We start from the raw sequence: 26601 nt of genomic DNA on the forward strand, positions 1-26601 counted from the left end.
AAGCTCTAATGCACATAAAGTATTTTACAGTGAATCTAGGTAAAAATAATAGCACCTACTGAGGTACTATGTTTTTTTTGAGCTGAGGAATTTTTTTCTTTTACAGAAAAAAAAGACTAAAACAATGTGAATTATTTTGGAGGCAACTCTCTTGATCCAAATACAGATCATTTTACTGTTCCTAATTAAATATTTAAAGACTCATCTGTGGTATTCCATTGTGGCTATTAAAGGAGGAGAGAATACAAGGCACTCTTTATTGACACTGAATAATGGACCATTGTTCTTTTTCTTTTTATCTGTTGCTAATGTATACCAGGCATTAGGTGATTCTGGTACTTTTATGAGAATATAAAAAGTTACATTTACACTTTCTAAACCTCCCTTGCTTTCCTTGTCTCAAAAAATATTGATGGTTGTTTTTAAAATTGTGAATAAGAGAGTATAAAAAAGAAAATTAGAATTACATTGACCCCTTTATCTCAGGATCATTATAAATAAAATAATATATTTTTCTGGGATTGATATATTTATCTATGTACTTTCTCCACAATGCTTAAATTTTCATATGTGGCAGTACAATACTTTTTTATATCTTATAATTACTTGTCACAGGCTCTCTAAAATTTAAAATATCACTTTTTATTTTATTCTTTCATTAAACTAATACTTATTGAGTTCCTAGCATATGCCAGGAACTGTTATAATCACTGGGAAAGTACACAAGAGCTAAACAGACAAAATCTTTGCCATTAGAGCAATTGCATTTCAGTGCTGGTGGGCAGGGCACAAAGGAGGGGAGCAGTGTACGCACGTTTGCTTGGCTCAGAGCGTGAGTGAGTATGTAAACCATGTCCCTTCAGGGACTTGCTCACGTCACCCTGATCCAGACCCTAAATAAAACAAACTCTCTGTGCTCCTGGTTAGGCTAAAATTTCTTAGATATCGTGAGGACACTACAATCCATAAAATGACATATTGATATGTCGGACTTCACTAATTTAAAATATTCTGCTCTTCAAATAAGACAGTTAAGGGAATGATAAGAACAACCACAACTTGGATGATAATATTTGCAAATGATATGTTTCATAGATGGCATGTAAAGCACTCTCAAAACTCAGTAATTAAAAATAGGCAGAAAGGGTTTAAACAGACACTTTACCAAAAGACATAGTGATGCTAAGTAAAGACAGTAAACAGTGCTCCATATTAACAGCATTAGGGGAATAGACATTAAGCCGCAATGAAATATGACTATATACTTGTAAGAATGACTGTGATGAAGAAGATTGACTCTCCCGCTTAATGTCAAAGATGTGTAGGCACTGCAACTTTCATACAATGCTAATGAGAGTATAAAATAGCACAGCTACTTCAGATGTGACTGAACGTGATTTTCTTCATGTAGGAGTATTTACTGCATCACAAACCACCACAAAATAGTGATTGATAACCATATTACTTAGATTTCATTTCTCACTTCTACATTTTGTTTTTTTGTATTTTACATAGCAATGAACAGAATGGCCCTGACAACTCTCCCCATTAAGGACCTTTAAGATCATCTCAGTCAAGGAATGCCCACTGTTACATATTCACACACACACGCTGCCAGCTCCTTTTCCATCAGCAAACCAAGCATATGGAGGTCTGACTTCCGGAACAGTAGCCAAATTAGATTCAGTGAAGTTTTTTTCTAAAATGAGAATGCTTCTTCTATCACACCAAGAATTTATTTTTTCTCTGTCAGTTTTATTGAGATATAACTGGCATACTTTACTGCTTAAGGTGTAAATCATAATGATTTGATTTTCATATATTGCAAAATGATTACCATAATAACTTCAGTCAGCTTTCCACCACCTCATAGTTACCAAAAACAAAATAGAAAAAAATCTTTTTTCCTTTGTGACTAGAACTTCTAGGATCTGCTTTCAAAAGCAGCTTTCGAATATACCCCACAGCAGGGTTGACTATGGCGACAGCGCTTGAAGCAGACAGTTCTGGTTGAGGCCCTTGTGCGGCTGGGTGTTCTTGAGTGGCATCATCTGTGTGCGTGGTGTTTGGCATGCTGGGTGGTCCAGGGGCCTGGCCTGCACGATGTATGAGTTGTTTCTCCTCCGAATAGTCACTCTCCAACGTTTTAAATATTATTTTTTAACATTCAGTTTTCATAATTGTTATAACCTGTAATCTTAGTCCAGTATAAATTCCTCTTGCATCCTAAGATTAGATATTCCACACCAAACGTTAAAAACTGCAATTTTAATATATAGATATTGGCACCTTTATTTCTATCTTCCATGTGTTTAAAACTTGCTTTTATATTTTCCATCTCTATTATTTTCTGTGAAGCAAAGAGTTGCTCAACTAGATTTTCCAGCTCAATAATTTATTTTTAGTTTTGTCATATTTTTCAGTTATTTAAAATATATATTTTTAACATATTAATATGTAATACTTTGTTTCCATGTGACTGTTTATACGTGTAAATACTAACTTCAAGCCTTAAAGAGCTTCCTTTCACCTATTGGAATTCTGTTAGGCATGTCACCTTCTAACAGTGATTGTGCTCCTCAACTACCTAATTGTTTTTCCATTAGTTCATTTCCCTTGATGAGATCAGCCACTTCGCCAGCGAATATGCACCTGAGAATGGTGGTGGATGCCCAGGGCCCTCCTAATGGCCTTCCGGTGCATTTAACTTAATGAGTGGTTCAGAGCAGGGAGCCTTCGCACCACAGCCAGGCCCACTCACCTCTAAGGACAGTGTACCTTGTACTGTCTTGTACCTTCAGCCTCGTTGCTGCTTTTATTCAAAAGCATTTTTTCTTTTGCCATCTCTCGCTGGTACTGCAGGAGGTTCTGATCTGGGGGCCAATCATGTTTAGCGATGTGTCTATTTCTCAGTTTGGACACCCGAATCTCCTCTTCCCTGCCTATTTCCTGCCTTTTTATTTCTTCCCAAGGGTAATCCTTACCTTAAAATTGTTTTTATTGAGATACAGTTGCCATTTAACATTATATATTAACTTCAGATATGTAACATAATGGTTCTGTATTTGTATTTTGTGAACTATCACAATAACTGTAGTTAACTTCTAGCACCTTGCATAATTACAATATTTTTCTCATGATACAAACTTTTAAGATCTATTCAGCAACTTTCAAATATGCAGTACAGTATTGTAACTATAGTCAACATACTCTACATCCTCATAAAACATTTATTTTATAACCAGGAAATTGTACCTTTGACCACCTCCAAAATCATCATTAATGTATCATATTTATATACTTCTCTGTGGCTTTTGCGTCACCTCCAGAGATGGATTTGGGACAAAAGACTTCTAGCAGCCCCAACTGTAGTTTACTACTTGACATTTATTAAAAATATACATCGCCGAGAGGCTATACTTGAATGGCACAATAATCTTTATTTCTTATCATCATCACAAGTTAAGTTAAATAATGATAAATATAAGCTGACAGTATGTTAAATTATATTGGGTTTTCAATTTGACTTATAATCATGATTTTCAAACTTTAGCATGCTTTCTCATTACGTAGATGACATGCTCAAACACTTTTGCCTAAACTTAATATCAGAGTTGTTGATCCTGAACTTCTGGGGTGAAGCCAGAGAATTTGCATTTCTGAGAAGTTCTCAGGCTCTGCTGCTGCTGGTGTATTGTTGCTACAAAATAATGAGGTGTGCCTTGGATGCTGACTTTAGCATAATAGAAAGGCAGCTTCATCTGAGGCCAGGGTTTACTTACTGCCAGCCAGGTAACTTTCAGAACTTTTTATTATTCTCTTAGTATTCCCTGAAGGATTTCAAACTGTTTTCACCACAGCCAGTATTATATATCTGCATACAAAAACCTGTACACAAATCCTTCACATAAAAATTCTGTTGGTAGGCACTCCCTGTATTAGATTTCTCCAGAAACAAAATAAAACATTTTATATATGTTATATATATGTATGTATACATACGTGTGTATGTGTGTGTGTGAGAGAGAGAGAAGGGGACAGGTACAGAGAGATTTTAAGGAATTGGTTTACATGGTTTTGGGAGCTGGCAAGTTCAAGATGTGCAGAACTGGCCAACAGGCTAGACATTCTGGCAAGAGTTGATGTTGTTACCATGAATTGAAGGTAATCTGGGGGGCAGAATTCTTTCCTTCTAGGGGGACCTCAGTATTTTTAAGGTCTGTGGATGAAGCCTACCCACTTTACACAGGACAATCTGTTTTACTCAATGTCTACTGATCTAAATGTTGATCACATCTGAAAATCACTTTCACAGCAACATCTAGGCTAGTATTTGACCAAAAATCGAGTACCATACCATAGCTTAGTTGGCACATAAAATTCCATTTGACATTGAGTTTGAATTATTCAATGATGAGCCCCAGCAGGAGATTCAATGATGAGGTCAGGGAATTAGCTTTTTGGTTTCCTACCGGTTGTGTTGTCACAGACGTCAGCCTCCTGCCATGGACCCACTGTCCAGGACCCGGTGTCTTTCCACTTCCGCTGATAACTCTCCTTTCCTCTCACACATTTCCACAGTGGAGTGGGAACAAGCTTTCCCTCCCACCTCTTACTAATTTGATGATAGTGATTTACCTCTTTATGATTTACCTGAACTTTTCTCATATTTTTGACCATAGCCCACTCATTAAGCTCTCCTCAAATTACCCAGCTTGATCATACCCTTTTATGCCTCTACAACGGAACAGACAAACAAACAATGGGCCTGGAAATGTGTGGACTACTCCTGTGGATGCTCTAATCTCTTGTAGCAAAGCTTTTGATGTTTCTTCCACTTTTGAAGAATTTCCTTTTCACTTAGAGACTTCAACTGTTCAAAATAATGTTCAGTTTTACTTTTGAAACCCCTTGTTTGCAAGGATATTATTTCTCAATTATCCACCGACTGTTAACACCACAAACCAGGACTGATAGGTTGAACTACAACAAATACTGAAATTGAGCTGTATAATACTATAGAAAACAGAAAATAATCCTCACTATCAAAGTGCTTCGATCATACCTGGCTCCGTTGGAAGAAAAAGAAAAAAAAGGCTTCCTTTAGGTCAGCAGTTGGTGTGGTGGAAATATGGTGCTTTTATTCACCTTTTCCCATATATATATCATTTGACTCTTTTAAATTGTAAATATATTGAGTCTTGCCTTGTTTGATAGGATTGGGGTAGCCAGCACTGCATCGGTACTTTCTTTAAAGATCAGAGCCACGTTCTGCGCTCCTGCTTGCTGCTCAGCTCACTCCCCCCACCCAACCCCCGACCCCGAATCCTTGCCATGTGACCCAGCCTGCCTTCCTGGCTCAGTAGCTAGACCATTAGTGGATAGGATTTTCACAAGACTTTAGTACTAACAGGAACAATAATTTGTGGACTTCCCATAGTGTGGGGTGAAGTCGGTAATGTGACACATGACAGCTATATAGAAGGAGTAAATCTCTATATAAGATTGTCCTTTTGAAGACACACAAATTATTTATTGTTTTTCCAAATAAAGTGTTTTGAACCAATTTGCATAGAGGGTCATAAGAGTTTTATGACTATTCGCTAAACTAATTTTAATAATACCTCCATAAAATTATGTTACTGGCTGTAATATAATTTAACAACAATTATTCTTGTTTTATATAGTTAGATCTCTCCTAGAGATTAATGAATGATTCCTAATAATTACTCTTATTTATAAATTTAAATGATAATCTTTTAATATTAATATAGAATAAATATTTATAACTATGTGAATTAGTTTGCTAACAATGTCATAATAAAATACAACAGACTGTGAGGCATAAACACCAGAAATGCTTAAGTTCTAAGGAGGCTTATAGTCCAAGATCAAGGTGTATTTAGCGTGGTGTCTCTGAAGCCTCACTGTAGCTTGCAGAGGCTGCCTTTTTGCTGTGTCCTCTGTGTGCACACATCCTGCTGTCCCCTTGTTTTTCCAAATTTCCTCTTTTTAAAGATTTTATTTTTATTTATCTTTAGAGGGGAAGGGAAGGAGAAAGGGTGAGAAATATCAGTGTGTGGTTGCCTCTCCTGTGTCCCCTGCTGGGAACTGGCCTGCAACCCAGGCATGTTCCCTGACTGGGAATTGAACTGCAATTCTTTGGTTCACAGGCCTGTGCTCAATCCACTGAGCTACACCAGCCAGGGCCCAAATTTAGTCTCTTAATAAGGACATCAGTTAGAGTGAATTAGGACCAACCAAACGACCTCATTTAATCTTAATTACTTCTTTGAAGACTCTGTTTCCAAAGAGAGTCATACTATGAACTACTGGGCATTAGGCCTTCCAACCCATGTTTTTGGGGTACACCAATTAGCCTCAAATACTATGTATCAGAGAAAATAAGAATATATGTCAATATATACTCACTTGTGCAAAAGAAGTGTAAGAAAGATGGAAGAAAAATTAATGAGATATTTTCTACAGGGGTGTGTAGTAATGGGTGACAGTGGGACATAAGAGAAGGAATATAGAGATGACACACCCCCGAGTTTATCTTTCTGTACAGTATTGACTTTGGGGGCAAATTGACATTTTAGACAGAGATAGATAGATGGTAGATAGATAGACAGACAGACAGATGGTAGATAGAGAGATGATAGATAGGTAGGTGACAGGTAGATAGATGGATGATAGATAGATAATAGATGATAGATAAATGACTGATAGATAGATGATAGATATTGATTAGATAGATAGATGATAGATAGAAATATGATAGATAGGTTGATGATAGATAGTTGATAGATAAATGATAGATAGATAGATAGATGATAGATAAATTTACATACATAATTAAATCACCCACAATGGAGGGAGAAAAATATAAAATAAAAGACAAATAGAAATGATGTATATCTCAAATGACTAATATGTTTCATACACATACTGATGTTTATATGTACTTTTTCATTTGTACATTTACTTATGGCAAGTATTCACTAGTAGGACTTCCTGTAACATTAATACATGGTATTTTTTATTCTTTAAATCCTCAGCTGAGGATTCTGTATTGATTTTAGAGAGACAGGAAGGGAAAGAGAGAGGAAAATTAATATCAACATTAGAAATATTGATGTGTTGCCTGCATGTGCACTGACTGGGGATAGAATCCAAAATCTAGGTATGTGCGTTCACTAGGGATCAAACCTGCAAAATTTAGTGTATAGGAGAGCATTCCAACCAAAGGAGAAACCTGGCCAAGGTGAGATGGCTTTTATGGATGTTATATAATTTAACACATTTGTTTTTCATATTTCCTGTAAAGATGGTTTCTCAGATCTTAGTCGATTCTTATTTTTGCTTAAAAGCACTTACAGGCTATATATATTTATGCAAATCATTTTTTTAACCTTTATTATTCTTCCATTATTTTAAGTGTGGCAAATCCTCTCCCTTACGAGGACAGATGCACATTCAGTAATATTAGCATTTATATATTGGTGCTGATACTCCCTTACATCTTATGTATAATTACATATTTATGCTTCTATATTTTTTATTTCCAACATATTGCCATTATTTGTGTCAATTACAATGGACAATACTAGCCATATTTGAATGCTATATTTTATATAATATTTTTATAAAAATATATATGCACTTATTTTTAAAATAAAACATGCTAAAATATTTATATTTCATTAAAATTATAGTGCCTGATCCTAGACTTTTTATTTGATTTTTTTGGCCTTTATATTTGATTCTTATTTGATTCTTTATTTTTTCTGACTAATATCATGGAGAAAAAGCATGATTTACAAGAACATGAACTTTTTTACTGCATGAAAAAAACATACAAGAGGTACTCAGATATTTTTTGATTTGTTGTAACAGTTCTTTAAAAAATTCTATGTAAGAATAAATTGCAGTGGAATCTGTAATACTTAAAATGGATTTTAAATGATTTGACAAATTTAAATATTATATTAGCAGAAACATGTCAAATATTTTTGCTTTTTATGGTTGTAATTGTTTCATGGAGAAACTCAGGGCTAGAAGTGCATTTCTTTATAAAACACTGGTTGTTGATATATTCCCATATTTAGGTTCAGAATAGTGAAGAAGTAATAAGAATAAATCTCTATATAAACTTATCCCTTTGAAGAGTTTCCTGTTTCACCATGAGCACAGATGGACTGGGATATATACCTTTATAAATATCTGGAGATTTGTACAAAACCAACCCCCATAAGTACCCTGTCTACAACTCAAGCAGAAATCATTTATTTTCAGCACCACACCAAAGCGAATATCACTTACATATTAATGTTTGGTCCTGTTCTTTTTCCTCTGCAATAAACTATTGAATGATTTTCATTAAGTTTGTATAGAGAATTTTTTATCTTGGAGGACCAGGAGACCAGACATTTCTGTTTTCCTTTTTCTGTTATCTCTATGCTTGTGTGTGTATGTGTAAAATCAGTTGCATTAAAAAATCGTCCACTTGCAAGATATTGTGGACATTGGCAAAATATATTATCCTTTCAGCCAGGTATGAAAGTCCATTATTTTAAAACCAATGTTCTAATATACCCATCACACTCACCAGATCTTATTCAATTCATATAATCTACCACATATGCAAACATATTTTGTATCTAATTCTATCTGCAGAAGACTTAGTATTTGCATGTAATGATGAAAACAATGCCATTATGGATAAATCTAAATAAAAAGTCCTATTGAAAATGTAAATATTTGATCCTCAAACATTTTAAACCACGTATCTTGATGTCTAGAAAGATGGTAGAGCTTTAGGTTGTGACTAACATTTGAAACCTCAGTTTGTATCCCTCTTTATTGAAATTATTGATTGATTGATTTTAGAGAAAGATAAGAAGATAGAGAGAAACATCAATTTATTGTTCCATTTATTTATTCATTCATTGGTTGTCTTGTGTATACCAGTACTTTGAGTAGGGATCAAACCTGCAACCTTGGTTTATGGGGTTGGTACTCTAACTCAGCTGCCGGGCCAGGGCTCATAGCCTTCTTTTGACATTTAACATACTGACACCTTCGTCAAGTATCTCATTTTGAATAACATTACTCTGGTATTTTTTAGATATGGAATGAGAAGTATAATATGTAATACCTCAAAATTTTAGTTTTTACCTCAAAAAAATGTGGGGATGTATAAAGCAAATGCATAGAGAAGAAGGACGATGAGGATATTGCAAATTTTTATTGTCCTGGACTCAATTTGGATTCTACATTAATAGTGGTTATAAAGTTGAAGAGAAGCACTAAAGAAAAGAGTAGAGGAAAAAAACTATGTATATTACTTAGATAGATGAAATGTAGCTAAGAAATAAATCATTTACAGAATTGCTGAATCTCCTAGACATTTTCATTTTGAAAGCAGTGCTATTTTTTCTTTGGACATTTGGAGAAGACAATGCGTATAGTACAGTAAATAGGTTTGAAATGAATTTTGCTGTTTTTTATTTAGTAAAAAAAAAGTTAGTTGTCAACTGTCTTATTTCCTCTTTTGAAATGAATCTTCCCTTAGCTACAGAGAACACTGCATCTTCTATCAATCACCTTGGAGATACTTGGAAGTTTTCATCCATGACTATTTAATATATTGTCAGTAAGATGCCAACCAAGGTTGTAGTTGGCATAGAGTGTGAGCATAAACAATTGTATTTTTTAAAACATAAACTATCATCACTATCAATCTACCTTGGAAATGACATAAGCAATTTTGCATCTTAGAAAGTTAACTGCAATGGAAGGGAAAAGGGAGATTAAAGGAGAGTCTTACTAGAGAAAAGTTTTACTTGTCAGTTGTAATTGAGGTGCAATATGGTGATTTGACCTAAGGGAAAAGCAATAGAAATGGAAATAACAAAATAAATTAAATAGAGGTTAAAGGGAAAGTTTTGACAGAATAGAATGACAGAGTTTCAAATGTGTGAGCAATATTTGGCCATATTTCTCAATGGGAAGATCATGGTGACATTAACTGAAATAGAAAATACAGGAGCTGAAGCGGACTTGTAGACTGTATGATTATTTCTGTTTGGACACAGTAAATTTTTAAGAACATGTTTTGAGACATTTGGAAATTTCCCCCCAGAAGTTTCCACCTTGCCTCCTATTTAGCCTCACTATTTACATAGATCCTCTTTCCTTTTTACTCAATCCTTCCACCCCCTAAATGCCTCCTGCCCCGAGCTATCAGCCTGCTCTCTTTTAGTCCGTTTCTATTTTGCTGGGTAGTTTGGTTTGTTTGTTAGAGTCCACATATGAGTCAAATTACATGGTATTGAGATACTTGTATTTCCCTGACTGGCTGATTTCATTTAGCATAATATTCTGCGGGTCATCCATGTTGTCATAAAGGGTAAAATTTTCTTGTTTTTTATACCCAAGTAGTATTCCATTGTGTATATGTACCATACATATTGGAATTTATCCACTCTTATACGGATGAACACTTGGGCTGTTTCCAGGTCATAGACATTGGTGTTTGTAGGAGGAAGGGATTAGTGGTAATGGGAAAATACAATAAAAACAAAAGAAAATACTTACATGGATGTTTAAAATTTGTGGTTGAATTTTACTTAAAAAAAGAATACAAACTCATATATGTTAAAACTAATTAATTTTTCATATATATGGGATACATAAATATATCCTATATTCTCATATTTTATTCACTTTTAAATAATATCTATTTATACCATTTCAATCATAAAATTATTTTTGTCTAGGTTTTATAAGTACTAGTTCTCTCATATTGCATAACGATCACTCTCCCATCAGCCATAACTGGCTCCTATATCAATCACTACACCAAAGTCCATAACTTTAATTACATTTAACTTAGTTGTAGTGTCACTTTTCATTGGCTCCAAAAATTGGTAAATATTTCAGGCAGATCATTTCCCTAAGCCTATGATAATTCATGATTTGTATTTGTTCATTTAGCTTCTGCAGCTACTGCATTTTCAACACTTTCAAGTAGTCATAATTAAATTTAAAATATTATGATCATGAATACATTCAGTTTTGATACTTACTAGCAATAATAGCACCATCCTACAACAAACTATTGGTTCTCCATAATGTCACCAAAAGTGAGAATCTTAAACCTCCTACAAAATTGCTAAACATTTATCAATGTCCATTGGGCACTTAAAATTTAACCAGTCCAAGACAAGAAGATAGTACCTCTCCCTGAACATTTTTCCTGCACACCCAGACTTCTCCTCCCATGCCGCTCTTGTCAGAAGGAACCTATGATATAGCAGTAATATTTACAAAATCTGGGTCAAATACATCTAGCACACATCCGTTAGTGTTTATGGCTTTTTGTTGGATTTGCTTCACATTTTCAGTGTTCAGAGAGTGTGTTAATATGGTTTAGCATTTAACTCTTTATGTTTGTATTTGCGCATTCTTATTCTCTTAGAAAATTCAGTAGATTTTTAGAAGAGAGCCCTGGAAAGGTATTCAAGAAAATTTATTCCAAGAAGTTATATAACATTTACATTTTTAATTTTTATATATTTACCAATGTGAGTAGTTTTTCAATTAATAATGTTGTTAGTTTAGTGTACACTCAAGTAACAAATGATAATATTGGCTTTTCCAATATATATTTCTTTTATGTTTCTTTTTTTCCTTTATTTTCACCATTACATTGTCACAACTAAATCACTCATAAATTTTATGTTAACATCTTTTGTGTTAATTCTACTGTCTCTAATCAAAACTGGACTACAGGGATTCTAGAAATGCAAGTGAAATCCCCCGGAGCTTCTCGGTGACGTCAACGAAGCACAGATCCTTTCCACATCACTGCTCTGCCGTCCTTCCTTGAGACTCTGTTCTCATCGTTGCAGGGTGATTCCTAAACTTCTAGATGTCACATTTAAAATCCCAGTAGGAAAACTATGGAAGAAAAAGAGAAATATTTAGTAAAAATTTCTTTTTGACATTTAGCCTTTTTCATTCATTAGGGGATACCCCCATCAGAAATGCATATTTCTTTTTCAGGATCACAAGATAATTCTATTTATTAATAAAGGGAATTGGATCACATGTAAACATAAGAAATGATTCCAAAAACATTGTTTGGCATTGGTTATTGATTAAGCCTTTTGAAAATTATGACATTTTAATTTCTCTATTTTCAAATCTTTTGTAACATTTGTAAGTGCATATTAAAAATGTTATTTTATCACTAAGATAAGAAGCAGTCTGTTTATACACTTTTCTGAAATTATGCAGGAAACCAAATAATTATTTTTCAACATTTTCCACCACTTTTCATCATTTACAATTATAATTATCTACTTAAGCAAGGATAGCCTCATTATTTCATTGCTTTTGTTTTGTGTGTATGTGTGTCAATTTAGATCAGGTCTAAGTGCATTAGTACTCCTTTTCTTCATTTTATTTTTATTGTGATCTGGGAAATTTTAAACAGTATGCCAGATTTCACTTATAAATTCTGATTATAAGCAATTGAAAAACATTCAGTTTGACAACATTTTATTGTAGTTCTACAAAAGAGGATGGTGGTTTAATTAAGTTTTCTACTTAAATAATATTGGTCAATAATAACAGACATATAAAATTACCCTAATAATCATTAATTTTATGAACTTTAAAAATGATGACATTGATATCACACAATACTTTTCTTAATCACCTTTGTAAATAATATTGTATCTTATTAGCTTTTTCTGATACTGTATAATATTTTTTAGACTTTTTCATTTTAAGTCTATATTTATTTTTTGTATTTAATTATTTTGGTGCAATCAAAAAGACATATTCCTCAAATATATGTTTTTCTTTGTCATTCATTTCCAGTTGTCTATGTAGATTATTTAATGAAAAGTAAGGACATGCCATTTTTAATTTGAAATTGATTTTGCCAAAAACAGAATGTTCTCATTATTTCACATTTCTAAATACTTCTTCCTCTATTCTTTAACTCCTTTAAACAGGAGTAATTTACGTGCTTTATTTCTTTACTTCTTCCTTTTTTCCAGCCTTCTAGATTTCCAATTATACATTCAAAATTAAATAGTTGACTGTTCCTTATACTTAGTTGAACCTGACTAAAATACACACAAAAAAAACATCACCAGTTTTCTCCACTCTGTTGTATTGTGTTGTAATTTGTTCCTGAATAGTTTCTGGTTATCTGAGTACAGGTGCAAAAATAAGAGCTTTCAACAACTTTTTTATTTATATTATCTTTCCCAACTAGCAAAGAGTTAAGAAAATTTTACTCTCTTGCTATATGATCTTTAAAATAGGACCTCATTTGTATGCACACAGTGCATAGATTATACAGCATGGTGAGCCCTTACTCCTCAGTTCCTAAATTACTGGGCAAGGCCCCACTGACCATTCAGAGTAGCAAGATCAAATATGATGTAACGGAGCCACCCCTGCCCCAGTTAAAGTCCTGGGCCACAGATAAATTCCTGTATCAATTCTGAAGCAGACCTTGGCTGGCATGTGAGGGCTGCATGATGATTCCATGAACAGCAGACACAGACCTGAATTGTCATGGATCATTTTATACTTACTCAATTTTTGTAAAATTTTATAAAATTTTTGTATAAGCATTACATCTACAACATATTAAAACAAATAATACCCATGTTCTCTTCAATTATATCTATTGATTATTTATATTTTGACATATTTCCTTCTACTTTTTAGACATATCTATATACACATATACACTTAACATATGTGCATGCATACACAGACATTATTTTTGCTAATACATTTGAGAAAAAAATGAAAGAAATCACTGTCTTTTTACCTTTAAATGCTTCAACATGTATCACTTAAGAACATCCTTCATAAACATAATATCTGCATCTTTCTCAATCATGTAACATCGACACAATGCAGCTTTTCTGTTTTAAATTTTTTAATCGTTGTTCAATTACAGTTGTCCTCATTTCTCCCCATTACACTCCTGTGCCCTCCACCCACGCACTTTTCACTTTCAATCCTCCCCACCATGTTGACTTTGTACATGGGGCCTTTATGCATATTCCTTGATGAAACCCTTTCCCTTCTTTTCCCATTATCTCATTCACTTCGCCCCTATGGTTGCTGTCAGTTTGTTCTTTATTTCAATGTCTATGGTTCTATTTTGCTCACTTTATTGTTTTGTTGATTACGTTCCACTTACAGGTGAGATCATACGGTATTAGTCTTTTACTGCCTGACTTAATTCACTTAGTATAATACTCTCTAGTTCCAACCATGCTGTGGCAAAGGGGAGGAGCTCCTTCTTTCCTTCTGCTGGGTAGTATTCCATTGCGTAAATGTAGCATGGGTTTTTGATCCATTGATTTACTCATGGACACTTTGGCTGTTTTCAACACTTGGTTATTGTAAATAACACTGCTATGAACATTGGGTGCATAGGAACTTTTGAATTGGTGTTTCAAGATCTTTAGGGTATAATCCCAGCAATAGAATTGCAGTGTCAAAGGGAAGTTCCATTGTTAGTTTTCTGAGGAAACGCCATACTATTTTCTACAGTGGCTGCACCAGTCTGCATTCTCACCAACAATGCACTAGGGTTCCCTTTTCTCCACAACCTCTTCAACGCTTGTTTGTTGATTTGTGATGGCCATTCTGACTGGTGCAAAGTGGTATCTTATTGTTGTTTTAATTTGCATCTCCATGATGGCTAGTGATGCTGTGTTCATTGGAAGAGTTAACATCATCAAAATGACCATACTACCCAAAGCAATTTATAGATTCAACATAATCCCTATTAAAGTACCAATTACATATTTCACAGATACAAAACAAACATTTCAAAAATTTACATGGAACCATAAATGACCCTGAATATCCTCAGCAATTTTGAGAAAAAACAAAGTATTAGGGAATAACACTACTTGACATCAAACTATATTACAAGGTTACTGTAATCAAAACAATCTGGTACTGACATAAGGACAGACACATAAATCATTGGAACAGAATAGAAAACCCAGAATAAAACCCATGTATCTATGGTCAACTAATATTCAACACAGTGAGCAGAAGCATAAAATGGTATAAATGTAGTTTCTTCAACAAATAGTGTTGGGAGAGCTGGACAGCTACTTGAAAAAAAAAGAAAATCAACCACCAACTTACACCATATACAAAAATAAACTCACGGTGGATAAAATACTTAAATATAAGTCACGACACCAAAAAGTCCTAGAGGAGAACATAGGCAGGAAAATCTCAGATATTCCACTCAGCAATATTTTCACCAATATGTACCCTAGAGTAAGGGACATATAGAAAAGAATAAACAAATGGGACTTCATCAAATTAAAAACAAAAAACAAAAAACTTCTACATGGCTAAAGAAAACATCAGCAAAATGAAAAGGGAACCAACTGTATGGGAAAATATATTTGCTAATGATACCTCAGACAAGGGTTTCATCTCCAAAATATATGAGGAACTCACACGACTACACACCAGATAGACAAACAACCCAATTAAAAAACGGGCAAAGGACCCAAACAGACACTTCTCCAAGAAGGACATACAGAGGGCCCAGAGAAATGCGAAAGGATACTCAGCATCACCACCCATCAGAGAGATACAATGCAGCTTTTCAATTGTCTCTATAACAAACTTCATTTTTTTCTTTTACCCCAAGATCTAATATACTGCATTAAGTCATTATATTCTTAAAACAAAATTTAATTTAGAGAAGTTTTTCTTTTCTAAGTTGAACTTTTTTGTGGTTGACAACCAGTTTAGGCTCATTATTTTAAAATATGTACACGTTTGGCTTTCTAATAGCTGCTTCATGATTGTACCTTAGATGGAATATTTGGCAGGAGTACAATAAAGGTGATGTGTGTTTATCCCACAGGAGATTTTTCTTTCACTTTGTCTTGTAATCGGTGATATTAAATACCAGAGAGAACTAGTAGATATTCAGGTCAGTAAGTGACCAAATGAAGTCATCTAATTTGACCTCTTTTATGTTTATTATCGATTGTTCTTCTGTTAAGAAGAGATTTCTACTTTTTTCCTTCCCTTCTATGTTTATTTAGATTATCGGTATAAAGCTTAAGAGTCATTATTTTATTCATGTGTTATAACCCATCATCACTACTATTTTCTTAGATACAGAATATTTACCTGATTAATCTTTGAGAAATTACTAATATTTAAACAAATTTGTTGAGTACAGATTGTTTTCATTTTTTCTAGATCTGTAATCAGCACATTAATGAGTGATTAATTTAATGAGGGATAATACAAGGGATAATCAATGCCTTAATTATGTGTGATGGAACTTAGAAATAAACATCTGGGCACTTGGCTTGTTTATTACTACTGAAAGTCATTGGGTCCACACTGTTGCATTGGGGAGAAGCAGGAATACCTACTATGAAACTTACAAGTAGAATTTGAGGCTTCGATTCTTATCCAACAAACCGCATTTTTCTTCACTGTAGTTAACTTATATAATGAAAACTTTGATTCCCAAAGGAATCCCCAAGGATTTTTTGTTTTGTTTTGTTACTATGTTGCATTATACACACAATAATGATTAGGAGAATATTGTGGACCGCTCTGCCTAGTTTCAGGAATTGTAACTCTACCCGCTGTGGCTGAGGATGAGTCAGTGACCTCTGGAATGAGAGCCACAGGAGGCAAAGCTTGTCTCTGGTAGCAAATGCTACCTCAGTTTCCTCCCTCCCCCCAAAGCATGGTTGGAAGTCTTTGACAGGTAAGTCTCCTCACAGCAGGGAGCAACCTAAGCCAGACTTGACCACTTGGGAGGCCTTCATGGAAGGACTCAGGGGCCTGCAACAAAGAGCAATGGACTCTTGCCCCCTGGCTTTGACAAAGCCCAAGTCTCCATGTACTCTGGAGAAGCACTTCCTGGCTCTAATCCCCTTAAACCTGAATACCTTATGGGGAGGGGTACAGCTCCTTGCCTTGTTAGAGAGTGTCCTGGGGGAAAATCTGGCATCACAAAGACTTCCTGATAAACCTGATAAATCTGCTCTGCTAAGAGTGTTTTCATTCATATGATAAGGGTCTGAGCAGGAAATGAGTGTGTCTCCCAGAGTTTCTGCAACCCCCTTACCTGACAGACTCTGACTCAGACTAAGCCCTCAGATTTCTTTGAAATGTTATCTACTGTTTGATCCTTGTGCCCTGTATTCCTGTGTATTACAATCCAATAAAAGCACTTGGAGGAAGGGGCTCAAGGCCTTTTTCTTCTGGGAAACTGGCCGTCTCTCCTCCCCAAGCAGATCGTGTCTCAGTCATGTTTACTCTCATCTGTGGCACACGGGGGGACTTGTGAGGAAAGTCGCCTCCACAGGAGAACAGGACCACTACCAACAGCAAAGCTGCTAGTAAGTTTCACTAGTTCTGTGCAGTCTTTGTCTTTAGTGTATGTCCTACTGAGAACATACAGTTAGAATGATGCTCAAAATTTAATGGTAGTAATTCTTTTTATTTCCTTCTGTATAAACATTACCAATTTGATATCTACTTGGGCTCATTATTTTTATTTATGCTGTATATTAAGTCATTGTAGTTCATTTAAATTTAGTTTCAGGTAGGTAAAATGTTCTCAGGAATTGAATTTACAAATATGTTCATATGCCAGGANGACTCAAGGCCTTTTTCTTCTGGGAAACTGGCCATCTCTCCTCCCCAAGCAGATCGTGTCTCAGTCATGTTTACTCTCATCTGTGGCACACGGGGGGACTTGCGAGGAAAGTCACCTCCACAGGAGAACAGGACCACTACCAACAGCAAAGCTGCTTAGTAAGGTTCACTAGTTCTGTGCAGTCTTTGTCTTTAGTGTATGTCCTACTGAGAACATACAGTTAGAATGATGCTCAAAATTTAATGGTAGTAATTCTTTTTATTTCCTTCTGTATAAACATTACCAATTTGATATCTACTTGGGCTCATTATTTTTATTTATGCTGTATATTAAGTCATTGTAGTTCATTTAAATTTAGTTTCAGGTAGGTAAAATGTTCTCAGGAATTGAATTTACAAATATGTTCATATGCCAGGAAAACACACTACGCATATCAAACTTAGTTGTCAATTACATCTTAGTGAAGTAATTTACATTTGTCTGTTTATCATCTATTATCTATCCACCTATCTAAAATCGAACTCTTCCTCCAGTCTCTGCCATCTTTTTTCACTCCTGTTTTTTGTAGGTAACCAATTATTTTCTTTAAAACTGAGCAGGCATATTCATATATTCCTCTTTCCTGGTATGTCTTACATATACACACAGAGGCATTAGACTTGTACAGTGGCATTTGGCATTTTTTCCTCTTAAAACTAATGTAAATTTTAGGAAGTGTGACATGTGGGCAAAGTGATAAATATATATGTAGGTTCAATAGTGTCTTCACAGGGGTTGTAGCTTTCATAGTCACAAAAGCAAAAATGACATGACAATTTATTTCCTTACAGTTTAGCCAGTACAACAGCACATAATGTCTCTGAATCCCATCACTCTCACAGGTGACACACTGTGAGACTTGGTATAGTTTAAATTTGCATTTTGCTTATAAGTAAATTCAAATATATTTTCTCATATATTAAAACTGTTTGGTAAATTTTGGGAATATTTTTAAAGTTAAATTCAACTACTTTGTTATTACATTTAGTTTTTAGTCTTTTCTCCCCTGAATTTCTTTAGATTATTATGCCTCATACATTGTATATTATATAGAATTGTATATTCTATTCACATTCATATATCAATATTGGGGGGCAAGGCTGGGAATATAAGACAGAAAACTGTACTTGAACAAGAATTAAATTTTAAAAATTAAAATAAATAAATAAATAAGTAGAAATTAAAAAAAATAAATATTCAAATATTCATATATAAAACTTATTGGTCCTTTTATTCTGTGGCATATATTATAAATATTTTTGCCCAGTTAGTGATTTGTTCTTGATATTGTGGTTATTTTACAATGGAATGATTTAAAAATCAGAATCGTTAATTATTTTTATTATTACACCTGAATTTTGCAACATAGTTTTTTTACACATACACATTTTAAAACAATTGTCTGGTTTTCTGGGATGTTTATATTGTTCATTTTTACATTTAGATTTTATCCATTAAGTTTTCCTGGTGAATTTTAATAAATGAAACATTTTTATCTTTCTAACTAGCCATCTAATTGTCCCACTATCATTCATTAATAGGCCAATTAGACCCCAGAAATTTGGAAGAGAAACTATGATATACTAAAGTTTCTTTAGTGTACCTTGGACTTTCTATTCTGTTCTCCTTGCTAGTGTATTTATCCACCAACACCACTTCTAGTTTTAGATGCTAAGTTTTACTCTCTATATGGGTTAGTCCATTCAATTTTATTAAGCTTATTTCTAAATACTTTATTTGTATGGCCATAATAAATAAGCTCTTCCATTATACTTTTTAACTTTTTATTGTTTATGTATATGATAGTTATTAAGTTTTGTATCTTGATATTACCTTCTTGCTACATTAGAGAATTGTTTTCTGTTTTCAGTTACTCTACATGAACAACCCAAAGGAATTACTGATAAAAAATATTGGACCATCCACAAATGGATTTAATGTTATTCATTGTTTTACAAATCTTATGCTTGAAATTATTATCCTTTTCCTAAATACATTTTCTAGCTGCGTCCTTTTTTTCTAAGTGCTTCCCCATTCAGGCTGATACTGATCTTTGGAAAAAAGTGTATTTCAAGTTTTTGCCACACAGACCCCACTTTCTGCTCCTTTTTCTGCCCCCGGCATCAATTGGTTCAAAAACTTCTTTCCTAAATAATCTCCTTTGTCCACTCATGTTTTAAACTCCTAGAGACTAAAGACTTAATGATTATCTTTGTAAATCTTCTCTGTCTCATGGAACATCGTTTTCACAAAAGAATTTCTTTATACGATCTAGATGCATTGCTAATTACTCGTGTAATTTTAAACAAAAAAATAAGCCATTAATATGTAGGAAGTAGAAATATTACAGAAACATTTGGAAAGATTTTTAGTGGTTGTCAAGTGGGTGAACAGGTATTATATAATATGATTTTTAACGACAAATAATTCTTTATATACCTGAAAATACCTATACAAAAATTTTATAGTATTTTATATTCCACTTAGAGAAATGCATAATTTCTTATCAGCACAAAAGACATGTCGTTGCTTATGCACACCTAAATCTGTGGTCTTGACATACTTTCTTTTTTTATTGCTAGTTATTTCTTGAAGACATCTATAAATTATTTATTTTAAACTGGTTTTCAGAAAGGAATGATTGGGACTATCTTTGTTTTGCTTAAAAGTTTTTTTGTGTGTGTTTTCTGTATTGTAACAAAGCTTTCACTTTAGTAAATTTCAAAAATAACTAAGCATCCTGGAATCAAGAAGGGCAATGCCATGCGGGATGTCCAAATCCTTGGAAAAATATAGCGATATGTCTCCTTGGTGAATTGAATTACTAGAAAAAAGTAGCTCTATGTGCCTTTGAAAAAATGAATATCAAGATCACTTTAGTAAAGGGGTCAATATTTATATAAACAATTAAAATGTATTATAATATTGCCATTATGTGTGAGCATCCTGTCTTTTATTAGTATCTGCTAAAACATACCTTTCTTTTTAACTATCTTGTCCATTGAAATCAATACTGGAGTAAAAAAATTGTGTGAAATATTACCTGAAAGTTACTCTTTAATTCCATAAACGCCAATTGTGTTTGTATAATTTAAATTCTTTTTTTAAAATATTTTATTTATTTATCTTTAGAGAGGAAGGGAAGGAGAGAAGGACAGAAATATCAATGTATGGTTGCCTCTCTGAGTTCCCTGCTGGGAACTGGCCTGCAACCCAGGCCTGTGCCCTGACTGGGAATTGAACCGCAGTCGTGTGGTTCCCAGGCCCGTGCTCAATCCACTGAGCTGCACCAGCCAGGGCCTTAATTTAAATTCTTTATAAATTTTTTTAGACCTATAAAAATGGTAGTAGTGGGAAACCTGCAAGTTCACAGTATAGAAATGATCCTTGGAGTGGGAGTGCCCCCCAAATTAGTTTTTGTTACAGAGTTTAGTTTTGTATTATATTGAACCTTTACCAACATTATAAATAATTGTTGAAGCATTTGGCAAATCTATGTATTTGTACAGTTAGGAGATACACAGAGAGTGAGAAAAAAATATTATGGAAATTGGAATATCTGCCTTACTCACTAGGTCAAGAGAAATATAATCATTTTGATTTTTTTTATAGATCGTGAATTCACATGTGTAATTTCTTTCTTCCCATTAATTCTTCCATTTACCCTTGCCATATTATTGGAAAATGCGTATGTATAGAAAGAAGAAAAATAAATGACACAAAATTTTGAGAAATAGAAAGGAAAATGTTTATGTATTTAGGGTTCAGACAGTTGAAAGTTCAGTTATGTAACAAAAAAATCATTTCATGACTAGAAAGATTAGTAGCCTAAAAAGATTCCCTGTTGAAATTAACAGACACATTCTTAGAACAGCAGCCTGTCCAAAAGCAAAGAGCGATTTACCACAGCATACCATGAGGACTTTGGGAGGAGGCGTGCTCCTTGACAACTTGAAGGTGAAGAACGACCAAAGGAATTCAAATTGGCTTAGGTCCCCATTCCAAGAGACTTGGAAATTGATATACATTTCTTATTTTGCACCGAAGTTTTAAACCTCGTGGGAAAGCAAATGCTCCAACAAGAAACTGGCCTCCAACTTCGAGACAGTAGAAATCTATGTACATACCATACCACATATAGAAATATTGTTTGGTTTATATTTAAAACTATCAGTAAAGTCTAATGGCCTTCCTGCCTTCCTCTGTATTAATCTGAATTCAGACTACTAAAAGAAAACAATGTTCCTTTTATATCTCTCACTGAATTCATCAGTGTTCTGAGTGAGTACATATCACAACTCAACTGTGGCTTTAAACTTCATGCTGTTTACACTCTACATAGAAGAGCCATTCTTTTTAATATTCATAATTGATTAGTAATAAAATATAATGAAATTTAATATCGTCAATATTCTTAACATACCAGTAATGATTATTTTTATGCTGTGAACTAATACAATTGAATATATGGAAATGTAAATCCAACTTTAACTTTCTCAAGTTAACAAAAATGTTTCTAAGTTTAATGGTAGCTATGCATTGTAAAATCAAATACCATTGCTTAACAAAAATTATAATCTCTTTTTTAACAATTATTTTTAGTTGGAGATATTGTTGCTCCCACTTAAAATTATGACAAAATATAAATCTTTTTTATTGCAAAAGCTTATGTATATTTCTCAATACAGCTTATTTAAAAAATATTTTTATATCTGTAAAAGTATTAATATTAGATATTGGTGTTTCTTTCTTTTGTAATGCAATGGCTTTTTAAAGTTATTCATAAAAGACATGGACTGTGTTTTTACCTAAGTACACTTTTAAATTTCCTTTTGCGTTTAGAATCAGTATAATATTAAAGATAGCACAATTACCTAAACTCACCAGTATTTCAGTTCCCTAGCATATGACTCCTGTCCAGAAGCATCAATATTCATGATTGATGGGTCAGGCACTTTACTCCAGAGTGACTCAAATATGGACAGTGATTCCTCCTTGGAATTATCAGTAGTAAGTACAGCAGATGGAAGCCATGTGTTCTGGGACTTTCATGTCACAATATGAACCTAAATATATTTTCCTAAATAATCCTTTGAGCTCAATGTAATTCTGGTCTGATTCATGAATTATTCTTTCTTCTTTCATTCATATCATATCCATAAAGCCATTTGTTTTAGTGACATTTTTGCTACTTAAAAGGAGAAAATTGTTCGAAAAATTCTAACATTACACTGGAGCTCTGACTCCTTCTCTTACTAATACTACAGAATAGTTTCTTTTACTCTTTTTTTTTATTTTTTTAAGATTTTATTTATTTATCTTTAGAGGGGAAGGGAAGGAGAGAGGGAGAGAAACATCAATGTATGGTTGCCTTTCGTGTGTCCCCTGCTGGGAGTTGGCCTGCAGGGAACTGGCCTGCAACCCAGGCATGTGCCCTGACTGAGAATCGAACCGCGATCGTCTGAGTCGCAGGCCCGCGCTCAATCCACTGAGCTACACCAGCCAGGGCTAGTTTCTTTTACTCTTGATAACTGATTTTTAAATAGCTGAAAATAAGCAATTATGAAAATGGTCAGTTAAATGCCTATTTATTGAACATGATTGGATTTAGTTAATAAGGTCTTGGAAGGTTTACTTTGCATTTATAACAAAAACTAGTGTGTTGTCCTTAAGAGGATTTGAGCTTGTTCAACTATGGGCACATTTTAAGTAGCATATAAGTTAATTAATCAATAAATTATTTTTATTTAAATTATAGTCTATAATGATTATATTTTTAAAAACAACCAATATTTTTAGAATTTTGCAAAAATCTTGTTAAAATTATTCTCTACATTGATCATTTACTCTAAATTGTTAAAGAAAGTGAAACTATAAGTGTTAAATTTTAGTTTTGGTATGCATTATTCACCTACTATCTATGAATATAAAACGTTACATCCCAAATGACACAGCCTGAATTTCGATAAAATGTAAAAGATGAGAGCTGCCGTCTTGTTCTACCGTGATAGACTCACGGCTGTAGTCAGCTGCAATATCTCACACATTCCCTAATCTCAGCATTATGTATGTGAGGTGAGGATAAACACTTATGTTCTTTTGAAGCCACGCTGCTCAACAGGCAGGAGGGGGATTCACTGGCCCGACTCATCCAGCAAACAGTAAGGAAGCAGAACTCTACAATGGTGGACTGGAGTTAAAGGTCACTATAGGACCAGATTTGTGTTTACGATCACAGAGGATGGGTAATGGCAAATGCAGATCAGAGTTCCCCAATAGTAGAGCCATGCAAAGAGCCACTCCACTGACTAGACTGTAGCTTCAAAATATTTCATTTTTCTTGTATATTTTAATGACAAAGTGTTATGAAAACTTCTTGAAAAGGAAATAAAATTACAAGTCAGTCGCCCTAAAACTAAATTTATTATTTTATATCTTAAGAAAACATGAATTAACAATTTTGATAATTTGTACTTTTGACTAATTTGTAATTTTCCCTCCTTTCCACAATATTAATTATAATATTATTGTAGTATATGTTTTACATGTTTAATAAGCATGACATTATAACTACCTACATGCTTCTACAGTCTTTATATTTATCATTTTAATGGTCAGAAAATGTTTTAATCCAAATATCCCAGTAGTTTTTAGCCATTATATTATGATTTATATTTTATTAATATAAATTTTGTTCTTAAATTTAGTTATTTCATAATATATCTGGAAGCCATTTTTTTATGAAAAATACAGACATCTATTGAAGAAGATACAAGAAACATTGTGCATAGGACAATGACACCTCAGTCACCTTCAAAGTAGGCATTATTTCAATTGGCAATATACATGCATATAATTATCAAAGCAAATTCAAATAACAAATAATTTATAAATATTCTTGTTCTTAATATATATATATTCATATTATGCTAATATTATGGTTATATAATATTTTAAAAGTAAATTATCTTCTATGTTTCTAACTGGTGTGGTTCTATTTGATAAACCATGTGTCCCAGCTTATTACGCAAAACAGCAAAATCTGAGACAAAGAAAATAAGTTACACAAAAAGAAAACCTGGGTTGAAATACTCAGCTACTTCTCACTAAGTAAGCAAATTTAGATAATAGTGGAGACTGTTTTTCAATTGTACCTTTGAGCTGTAATAGTCAAGCAGAAAGGGATAAGTAGAGGGCTTTGTAAAATAATGAAATATCAGTAATATTTATTCATAACAGTCATGTAATTTTTTCTAATTTGTTGGTGTGGCTCAGCGGATTGAGCTCAGGCCTGTGAATCAGGTTGTTGCCAGTTCAATTCCCAGTCAGGGCACATGCCTGGGTTGCTGGCCAGGGCCTCAATAGGGGGCAAGTGAAAAGCAACCACGCGTTGATGTTTCTCTCCCTCTCCTTCTTTCCCCCTTTCCCTTTGCCTAAAAATAAATAAAAAACATCTTAATTTTTTTTAAATGTAGAATATTAGCTGTTATTTCAGTTATTTCTATTAGGAGTCTACTTTTATTTTATTTTATTTTTTTGCTGCTCGTGTATACTTTTATATATTTGTGACATAATTTGAGGAGAACACTTCTTGATTACAGAAGCGACGTCTTTGACAGGCTCCTTTATGGACTCTCATCTCCATTCAGGTCTATAATCTTCTAGTCTCACTCAATTCCCTCTCCTTTCCACCCCAAGAACTCTTCCAGTCTACCTTTGGTATGCATTTTCATACAAGAACAATCTCATGTATTGCCAAGGTGCTATTCTAAAAGTACTTCATAGTGAAATTTGAATCCTGTGTTAGTTTGTTTTTGTTTTCCAATATTTCCAATGTTGTTTCTAATATTTTCAATATTCCATTGACCTGGAGGTGGTACAGATGCTCACCTTATTATTCATTTGTACTTCTATATTTACTCACTATTTTATATCTTAAATTTTGAGCTCATTCAAAGCTCAAGCTTTTTCCTTTCACTTTAGTCTTCTCAGGTCTTTTGGTTTTTTCAACCTCATTTCTTGAAGGTTTTATTTTCTGGCTCAGTCTTTTCCTTCTCCACTAATATAGTGATCACTTATTTTCTTTAATCAACTCCAACTATTTGTCTCTGCATTTTACCTCTAGTGTTGTTGCTTTTTTTTTTGGGGGGGGGCTAATTAACTGCATATATCTATCACATCTACTATATACATGTTTTCAGATGAAGCACTAAAAAAACTTCTGTTTTTAACATTTTATCCATTGATATCTCAGGAGCAGTTAGAAATAAGAAGATGAATAAGAATATTATAAACCACTGTAATCAATATAAATTTGGTGGCTTGCCTAAGCTTGGCACAAAAAATAAAAATAAAAGTAAATTATATTCATCTTATGTTTAGTTAAAAATGGAATCCTTTTACTATACTTCATACTAAAGGGAAGTTACTGGAATTATATAATTTAATTCAAAATTCTTTGAAGTAAAGCTTTAAAGAATTAATAAACTGAACTAATTTGTAAGATAGAGTTCAAGCTGTTATTATAATAAGAAAGAGTATGCTGTTAGAGTAGTATTCTTCATGCCAGTGATAGGTATATCTTAATTTTTTAAACCAAGAAAATGCTCTTTGTTTCTCTTAATATGCTCAATCAAGAGATTGTCTTTTTAACTCATAATGTGAGCAAGAAACATTATTTTGAAAACTCTTTGTAACAAAACAACCACAGCCCTGGCCGAGTAGCTAGGTTGGTTAGAATGTCGTCCCAATATGCCAAGGTTATGGGTTCGATCCCTGGGCAGGGCACATACAGGGGTCATTGGATGAATGCATTGATAGGTGGAACAACTCAATGATTCCATCTCTCTCTT

This window comes from Sturnira hondurensis, unplaced genomic scaffold, assembly GCF_014824575.4.
Source record: "Sturnira hondurensis isolate 20B ecotype Veracruz unplaced genomic scaffold, ASM1482457v3 Scaffold0015596, whole genome shotgun sequence".
In the NCBI taxonomy this organism is placed as follows: domain Eukaryota; kingdom Metazoa; phylum Chordata; class Mammalia; order Chiroptera; family Phyllostomidae; genus Sturnira; species Sturnira hondurensis.